Consider the following 10,278-nt stretch of genomic DNA (forward strand, 5'->3'; position numbering starts at 1 on the left):
TTCCATTCAATGCCATTTGACGATTCCTTTCGATTTCATTCGATGATGATTCCATTAGATTCCATTCGATGATGACTCCATCAGAGTCTATTCGATGATTTCATTCGATTCCATTCGATGATGATTCCATTCGAGTCCATTCAATGATTCCATTCAACTCCATTTGATGATTCCATTCGATTCCATTCGATTATGATTCCACGCGATTTCATTAGGTAATGATTCCATTTGATTCCATTCGATCATGATTCCATTCGATTCCATTCGATGATTCCATTAGATTCCATTCGATGATTATTCTATTTGATTTCATTCGATGATGATTCCATTTCATGATGAGTCCATTCAAGTCCATTCGATGATTCCTTTCAATTCCATGTGATGATACTGTACGATTCCATTTGATGATTCCATTTGATTTCATTCAATGATCATTTCATTCGATACCATTGGATGATTCCATTCGATTCCATTCAATGATTCATTTCGATTCCTTTTGAGGATGATTCCATTCAATTCCATTCGATGATTCCATTCGATTCCATTCGATGATGATTCCATTCGATTCTTTTCGATGATGATTCCTTTCGATTCCATTTGATGATGATTCCATTCGATTCCACTGTTGATGATGGCATTCAAGTCCATTCGATGATTCCATTCCAGTCCATTCAACAATGATTCTATTTGATTCCATTCGATGATGATTCCATTCAATTCCATTGGATAATGATTCCACTGGAGTCCATTCGAACATGATTCCATTCAATACCATTCGATGATGATTCCACTCAATTCCTTATATTGATTCCATTCGAGTCCATTTGATGATGATTTCATTCGGGTCCACTCAATGATTCCATTCGATTCCACTCAATGATGATTCCATTTGATTCCATTCGATGACGTTTGCATTCAATTCCATTCGATGAAGATTCCATTCAATTCCATTTGATGATTCCATTCAATTCCATTCTATCATGATTCCATTAGCGTCGATTCGATGATTCCATACCATTCCATTTGATGATGATTCCATTCGAGTCCAATCGATGATTCCATTCATTTCCACTCGATGATGATTCCATTTGACTCCATTTGATGAATATTCCATTCGAACTCACTCGATGACTCCATTTGATTCCATTCGATAATGATTACATTCAAGTCCATTCGATTGTTCCATTTGAGCCCATTCGATAATTCCATTTGAGTCCTATCAATGATTCCATTCATTTCCATTCAATGATTCCATTAGAGTCCATTCGATCATTCCGTTAGAGTCCGTTTGATGATGATTCCATTGGAGTGCATTCGATATTTCCATTTGAGTCCATTTGATAATTCCGTTTGAATCCATTCGATGAATGCTTTCAATTCCATTCGACAATGATTCAATTCAAGTCAATTCGATGATTCCATTCGATTCCATTCGATGATGATTCCATTCATGTCCATTCGATGATTTTATTTGATTCCATTCGATGATGATTCCGATCAATTCCATTTGATGATTCCATTTGATTCCATTCGATAATGATTACATTCGAGTCCATTCGATGATTCCATTTGAGCCCGTTCGATAATTCCATTTGAGTCCTATCAATGATTCCATTCATTTCCATTCAATGATTCCATTAGAGTCCATTTGATCATTCCGTTAGAGTCCGTTCGATGATGATTCCATTGGAGTGCATTCGATAATTCCATTCGAGTCCATTTGATAATTCCATTTGAATCCATTTGATGATTGCTTTCAATTCCATTCAACGATGATTCCATTCGAGTCAATTCAATGATTCCATTCAATTCCTTTTGATGATGATTCCATTCGTGTCCATTCAGTGATTCCAATCAATTTCATTCGATGATGCTTCCTTTTGAATCCATTGGATGATTCCATTCAATTCCATTTGATGATGATTCCATTCGAGTTCATTTACAGATTCCCTTTGATTCCATTCAATGATGATTCCATTCGAGTCCTTTCACTGATTCCATTTGTTTACATTCGATGATGATTACATTCGAGTCCATTTGATGATTCCATTTGATTCCATTTGATGACGATTCCATTCAAGTCCATTAGAAGATTCCATTTGATTCCATTCGATGATAATTCCATTCGAGCCATTCGATGATTCTATTTGAATCCATTTGATGATTGCTTTTGATTATATTCGATTATGATTCCATTCGACTCCATTCAATGATTCCATTCGATTCCATTCGATGATGATTCCATTCGATTCCATTCGACGATGATTCCATTCGAGCCCATTCAATGATTCCATTCAATTCCATTCACTGATGATTGCATTTGAGTCTATTCGATGATTCCATTCGATTCCATTCAATGGTGAGTCCTTTTGGTTCAATTCCATGATGTTTCCATTCGATTCCATTTGGGTATTATTTCATTCAATTCCATTCGATGACTCCCTCCGTGTTCATTCAATGATTTCATTCGATTCCATTAAATGATGATTCCATTAGAGTCCATTCGATGATTCCATTCAATTCCATTCGATGATGATTCCATTAGAGTCCATTCGATGATTCCATTTGATTCCATTCGATGATGATTCCATTTGATTTCATTTGATTCCATTCGTTTTTATTCAATGATGATTCCTTTTGATTCCATTCGATGATTCCGTTTCATTCCATTCGGTGATGATTCCATTCGAGTCCATTTGATGATTCCATTCAATTCCATTCGATGATGATTCCATTCGAGGCAATTCGATGATTCTATTTGATTCCATTCAAAGATTCCATTCGAATCCATTCGATGATCCCATTCAAATCCGTTCTGTGATTACATTCGATTCCATTCCCTGATGATTCCATTCGAGTCAATTCAATGATGATTCCATTCGATTCTATTTGATGATTCCATTCCACTCCATTCGACGATGCTTCTATTTGAGTCCATTCAATGATTCCATTTGATTCCATCTGATGAGGATTCCATTCCAGTCCATTAGATGATTCCATTAGATGTGGATTCCATTCGATTCCTTTAAATGATTCTATTAGATTTCTTTTGATGTTGTTTCTGTTCGAGTCCATTAGATGATTCCATGTGATTCCATTCAATGATGATTCCATTCGAGTCCATTGGAAGATTCTATTCAATTTCATTGGATGATGATTCCATTCGAGTCCATTTGATGATTCCATTTGATTCCATTCGATGATTCCTTTCCATTCCATTTGATGATTGCCTTCGATTCAGTTTGATGATGATTCCATTTGATTCTATTCAATGATGATTCCATTTGATTCCATTCAATGATGATTCCATTCGATTTCATTTGATGATTCTATTCAATGATGATTCCATTCTATTCCTTTCAATGATTCCATTCGTTTACATTCGATGATGATTCCATTCATTCCTTTCGATGGTGATTCCATTCAATTCCATTTGATCATTGTTCCATTGGAGTCCATTCCATGATTCCATTCAATTTCATTTGATGATTTCAATCAAGTCCATTCGATGATTCCATTTGAGTCCTTTCAATGATTCCATTCTATTTCATTGCATGATGATTCCATTCGAGTCCATTCGATGATGATTTCATTTGATTCTATTCAATGATTCAATTCGATTCCATTTGATTCCATTCTCCAATGGTTACATTCGAGTCCTTTCGATGATTCTACTCGATTCCATACGATGATGATTCCGTCTGATTCCATTCAATGATTCCATTCTATTCCATTCAATGATGATTCCATTCGAGTACATTAGACGATTCCATTCGATTCCATTCGATGATGATTCTATTCGTGCCCATTAGATTATTCCACAGGATTCCATTCGATGATGATTCAGTTCAAGTGCATTCGAAGATTCCATTCGATTCCATTCGATGATGATTCCATTCGATTCCATTCAATGATGTTTCCATTCGATTACATTCAATGATGATTCCATTTGATTCCTTTTGATGATGACTCCATTCTAGTCCATTCGATGATTCGATTCCAGTCCATTCGATGATGATTCCATTAGAGTCCATTTGATGATGATTCCTTTCGATTCCATACCACGATTCCATTTGATTCCACTCAATAATGATTCCATTCAATTCCATTCGATGATTCCATTCGATTTCATTCTATGATTCTTCCGGTCGATTCCATTAGATGATTACTTTAGATTCCATTCAATGATGATTCCATTCAATTACATTCAATGATGATTCCATTCCATTTCATTCAATGATTCTATTCGATTCCATTCGATGAAGATTCAATTCTATTCCATTCAATGATTCCATTCGATTCCATTCGATGATGATTCCATTCAATTCCGTTTGATGATGATTCCATTCGATTTCATTTGATGATTCCATTCGTTTTTATTCGATGATGATTCCTTTTGATTCCATTCGACGATTCCATTTCATTCCATTCGGTGATGATTCCATTCGAGTCCATTTGATGATTCCATTCAATTCCATTCGATGATGATTCCATTCGAGGCAATTCGATGATTCCATTTGATTCCATTCAAAGATTCCATTCGAATCCGTTCGATGATCCCATTCGAATCCGTTCTGTGATTACATTCGATTCCATTCCCTGATGATTCCATTCGAGTCAATTCAATGATGATTCCATTCGATTCAATTTGATGATTCCATTCGATTCCATTCGATGATGTTTCTATTTGAGTCCATTCGATGATTCCATTTGATTCCATCTGATGAGGATTCCATTCCAGTCCATTAGATGATTCCATTAGATGTGGATTCCATTCGATTCCTTTAAATGATTCTATTAGATTTCTTTTGATGTTGTTTCTGTTCGAGTCCATTAGATGATTCCATGTGATTCCATTCGATGATGATTCCATTCGAGTCCATTGGAAGATTCTATTCAATTTCATTGGATGATGATTCCATTCGAGTCCATTTGATGATTCCATTTGATTCCATTCGATGATTCCTTTCCATTCCATTTGATGATTGCCTTCGATTCAGTTTGATGATGATTCCATTTGATTCTATTCGATGATGATTCCATTTGATTCCATTCAATGATGATTCCATTCGATTTCATTCGATGATTCTATTCAATGATGATTCCATTCTATTCCATTCAATGATTCCATTCGTTTACATTCGATGATGATTCCATTCATTCCTTTTGATGATGATTCCATTCAATTCCATTTGATCATTGTTCCATTGGAGTCCATTCCATGATTCCATTCGATTCCATTTGATGATTTCAATCAAGTCCATTCGATGATTCCATTTGAGTCCTTTCAATGATTCCATTCTATTTCATTGCATGATGATTCCATTCGAGTCCATTCGATGATGATTCCATTTGATTCTATTCAATGGTTCAATTCAATTCCATTTGATTCCATTCTCTGATGGTTACATTCGAGTCCTTTCGATGATTCTACTCGACTCCATACGATGATGATTCCGTTCGATTCCATTTGATGATTCCATTCTATTCCATTCAATGATGATTCCATTTGAGTACATTAGATGATTCCATTCGATGATGGTTCTATTCGTGCACATTAGATTATTCCACAGGATTCCATTTGATGATGATTCAGTTCGAGTGCATTCGAAGATTCCATTCGATTCCATTCGATGATGATTCCATTCGATTCCATTCATTGGTGATTCCATTCAATTCAATTCACTGATTCCATTTGATTCCATTCGACAATGATTCCATTTGATTCCATTCGAAGATTCCACTTGATTCCACTTGATGATGATTCCCTTTGATTCCATTCGATGATTCCGCTTGATTCCATTAGATGATGATTGCCTTCGATTCCATTCGATGATTCCATTCGATTCCATTCGTTGATGATACTGTTCGATTCCATTTGATGATTTCATTTGATTCTATTCGAGGATTCCATACGATTCCATCCGATTATGATTCTATTCGAGTCCATTCGATGATTTCATTTGAGTCCATTCAATGATTCCATTCGAATCCATTTGATGATTCCATTCAATTCCATTTGATGATGATTCCACTAGAGTCCGTTCAATGACTCCATTTGAGTCCATTCGGTGATTCCATTCGATTCCATTTGATGATTCCATTCACGTCCATTTGATCATTATATTCGAGTCCATTCAGTGATTCCATTGGATTTCTTTTGATGATGATCACATTTGATTCCATTCAATGATGATTCCAGTAGAGTCCATTCGATGATTCCATTTGATTCCATTCAATGATGATTCCATTCGTGTCCATTCGATGATTCTTTTTGAGTCCCTTTGTTGATTCCATCTGATTCCATTTGATGATGATTCCATTTGATTCCGTTAAATGATTCCATTCGATTCCATTCGATGATTCCCTTCGATTCCTTTCCTTGATGATTCCATTCCATTCCATTTGATGATTCCATTCGATTCTATTCCATAATGATTCCTTTTGATTCCATTTTCTGATTATTCCATTTGATTCCATTCGTTGATGATTTCATTCTTATCCATTTGATGATTCCATTCAATTCCATTCCACGATGACTGCATTCAGTTCCATTTGATGATGATTCCAACGGAATCCATTCTATTTCTTCATTTGATTCCATTTGTTGATGATTCCATTTGTTTCCATTAGATGATGATTCTATTAGATTCCATTTGATGATGATTCCATTCGATTCCATTCAATGACGATTCCATTTAATTCCATTCAATGATGATTCCACTCGATTCCATTCGATGATTCCATTCAATTCCATTCGATTGTGATTCCATTCGAGTGCATTCGATGATTCCATTCGATTCCACTCGATGATACTTTAATTCCAGTCCATTCGATGATTCCATTCAATTCCATTCAATGATTCCATTTGATTCCATTCGATGATGAATCCATTCGATTCCATTCGGTGATGATCCCATTCAATTCAATTGGATAATGATTTCTTTCGATTCCATTTGATGATAATTCCATTTGATTCCATTCAATGATGTTTCCATTCGATTCCATTCAATGATGATTCCATTCAATTCCTTTTGATGATGATTCCATTCGAGTCCATTCAATGATTCGATTCCAGTCCATTCGATGATGATTCCATTAGAGTCCATTTGATGATGATTCCTTTCGATTCCATACCACGATTCCATTTGATTCCACTCGATAATGATTCCATTCAATTCCATTCAATGATTCCATTCGATTTCATTGGATGATACTTCCGGTCAATTCCATTAGATGATTACTTTAGATTCCATTCAATGATGATTCCATTCAATTACATTCGATGATGATTCCATTCCATTTCATTCAATGATTCTATTCGATTCCATTCGATGAAGATTCAATTCTATTCCATTCAATGATTCCATTCGATTCCATTCGATGATAATTCCATTCGATTCCATTCGAAGATGATTCCACTCGATTGCATTCGATGATGATTTGATTCGAGTCCATTCAAAGATTCCATTTGATTACATTCCATAACGATACCATTTGTGTCCATTCGATGATTCCATTTGACTCCATTCGAGGATGATTCCATTCAATGCTATTCGATGTTTCCCATCTATTCCATTTGATGATGATTCCATTAATCTCCATTCGATGATTCCATTCGAGTCCATTCGATTATTCCATTAGATTCCTTTCAATGATGATTCCATTTGATGCCATTTGATGATTCCATTTGATTCCATTCAATGATGATTGCATTCGTGTCCATTCGATTATTCCATTTGATTCCATTCGATGATGATTCCATTCTAGTCCATTCAATGATTCCATTCGATTCCATTCGATGTTGATTCCATTTGAGTCCTTTCGATGATTCCATTCGATTCCATTCTCCGATGATTTCTTTCTAGCCCATTCAATGCTTCCACTCTATTCCATACGATGATGACTCTATTCGATTAAGTTAGATGATGATTCCATTTGATTGCATTCGATGATGATTCCACTGGCGTCCATTCGAAGATTCCATTCGATTACATTCCGTGACGATTCCGTTCGAGTCCATTTGATGATTCCATTCGAGTCCATTCGACGATGATTTCATTCGATGCTATTCGATGATTCCATTCGATTTCATTCAATGATGATTCCATTCAACTCCATTCGATGATTCCATTCGAGTTTATTCGATTATTCCATTAGATTCCATTCGATGATGATTCCATTCGATACCATTCGATGATTCCATTCGATTCCATTTGATCATGATTCCATTCGAGTCAATTCGATGATGACTGCATTCAATTCCATTCAATGATTCCATCTGATTCCATTCGATGAAGATTCCAATCAATTCCATTCGATGATTCCTTTTTATTCCATTCTATGATTCCATTTAATTCCATTTGATAATGATTCCATTCAAGTCCATTCGATGATTCCATTCGAGCCCATTCCATAGTTCCATTTGAGTCCAATCCTTGATTCCATTCGAGTCCATTCGATCATTCCATTTGAGTCCATTCAATGATGATTCCATTCGAGTCCATTCAGTGATTCCACTCGAGTCCATTCAATAATTCCTTTTCAGTCCATTTGATGATGGCTTTTGATTCCATTCCATGATATTCCATTCGAGTCCATTCAATCATTCCATTCGATTCTATTCAATGATGATTCCATTCATTTCGATTCGGTGATTCCTTTCAATTTCATTCAATGATGATTCCTTTCAAGTTCATTAGATGATTCCATTTGATTCCATTTGATGAAGATTCCATTGCATTCCATTCCATTCGTTGATTCCATTTGATTCCGTTCGATGATGATTTCATTCGAGTCCATTCAATGATTCCATTTGATTCCATTTGATGATGATTCCATTCGAGTCCATTCAATGATTCTATTCGAATCCACTTGATGATTGCTTTTGATTATATTCGGTGATGATTCCATTCGAGTCCATTCAATGATTCCATTTGATTCCTTTCGATGATGATTCCATTCGAGTCCATTTGATGATTCCATTTGATTCCATTCTCCGATGATTACATTCGAGTTCATTCGATGATTCCACTCGATTCCATACAATGATGATTCCGTTCGATTCCATTCGATGATTCCATTCTATTCCATTCAATGATGATTCCATTCGAGTACATTAGATGATTCCATTCGATGATTATTCTATTCATGCGCATTAGATGATTCCACACAATTCCATTCCATGATGATACTATTCGAGTCCATTCAATGATTCCCTTCGAATCCATTCGATGATGATTCCATTCGATTCAATTCATTGGTGATTCCATTCAATTCCATTATTTGATTCCATTCCATTCGACAATGATTCCATTTGATTTCTTTCGATGATTCCACTAGATTCCACTTGAGAATGATTCCATTCGATTCCATTCAATGATTCCATTTGATTTCAGTCGATGATGATTGCCTTTGATTCCATTCGGTCATTCCATTCGATTCCGTTCAATGATGATTCCTTTCAATTCCATTTGATGATTCCATCTGATTCTATTCGAGGATTCCATTCGATTCCATTCGATGATGATTCCATTTTATTCCATTCGATGATGATTCCATTTGATTCCTTTCGATGAATCCATTCAATTCCATTCAATGATGATTCCTTTCGTGTTCATTGATTATTCCATTCCATTACATTCGATGATTCCATGCGAGTCCATTCAATGATTCTATTCGATTCCATTCAATAATTCCTTTTGATTCCATTTGATGATGATTCCATTCTAGTCCATTCGATGATTATTCCATTTGATTCTATTCAGTGAATACTTTCAATTCCATTTGATAATAATTCCATTTGAGACCATTCAATGATTCCATTCAATTCATTCAATGATGGTTCCATTCAATTCAATTCGATGATTCCACTAGATTCCATTCGATGATGATTCCACTCAATTTCATTCGATGATGATTCCATGCAATTCCATTCGATAATGACCCCTTTCGGTTCCATTTGATGACAATTCCATTCGGTTCCATTCGATGATGATTCCTTTGGATTCCATTCTATAATGATTCCATTCCACTACATTTGATGTTAATTCATTTTGATTCCATTCGATGATGATTCCATTTGATTCCATTTGATGGTGATTCCATTTGATTACATTCAATGATGATTCCATTTGATTACATTCGATGATGATTCCATTCAATTCCATTCGATGATTCCATTCAATTCCATATGATGATGATTCCATTCTAGTCCATTCGATGATTCCATTCTAGTCCATTCAGTGATGATTCCATTCGATTCCTTTCGATGGTTAT

This window comes from Pan paniscus, chromosome 18, assembly GCF_029289425.2.
Source record: "Pan paniscus chromosome 18, NHGRI_mPanPan1-v2.0_pri, whole genome shotgun sequence".
NCBI lineage: Eukaryota > Metazoa > Chordata > Mammalia > Primates > Hominidae > Pan > Pan paniscus.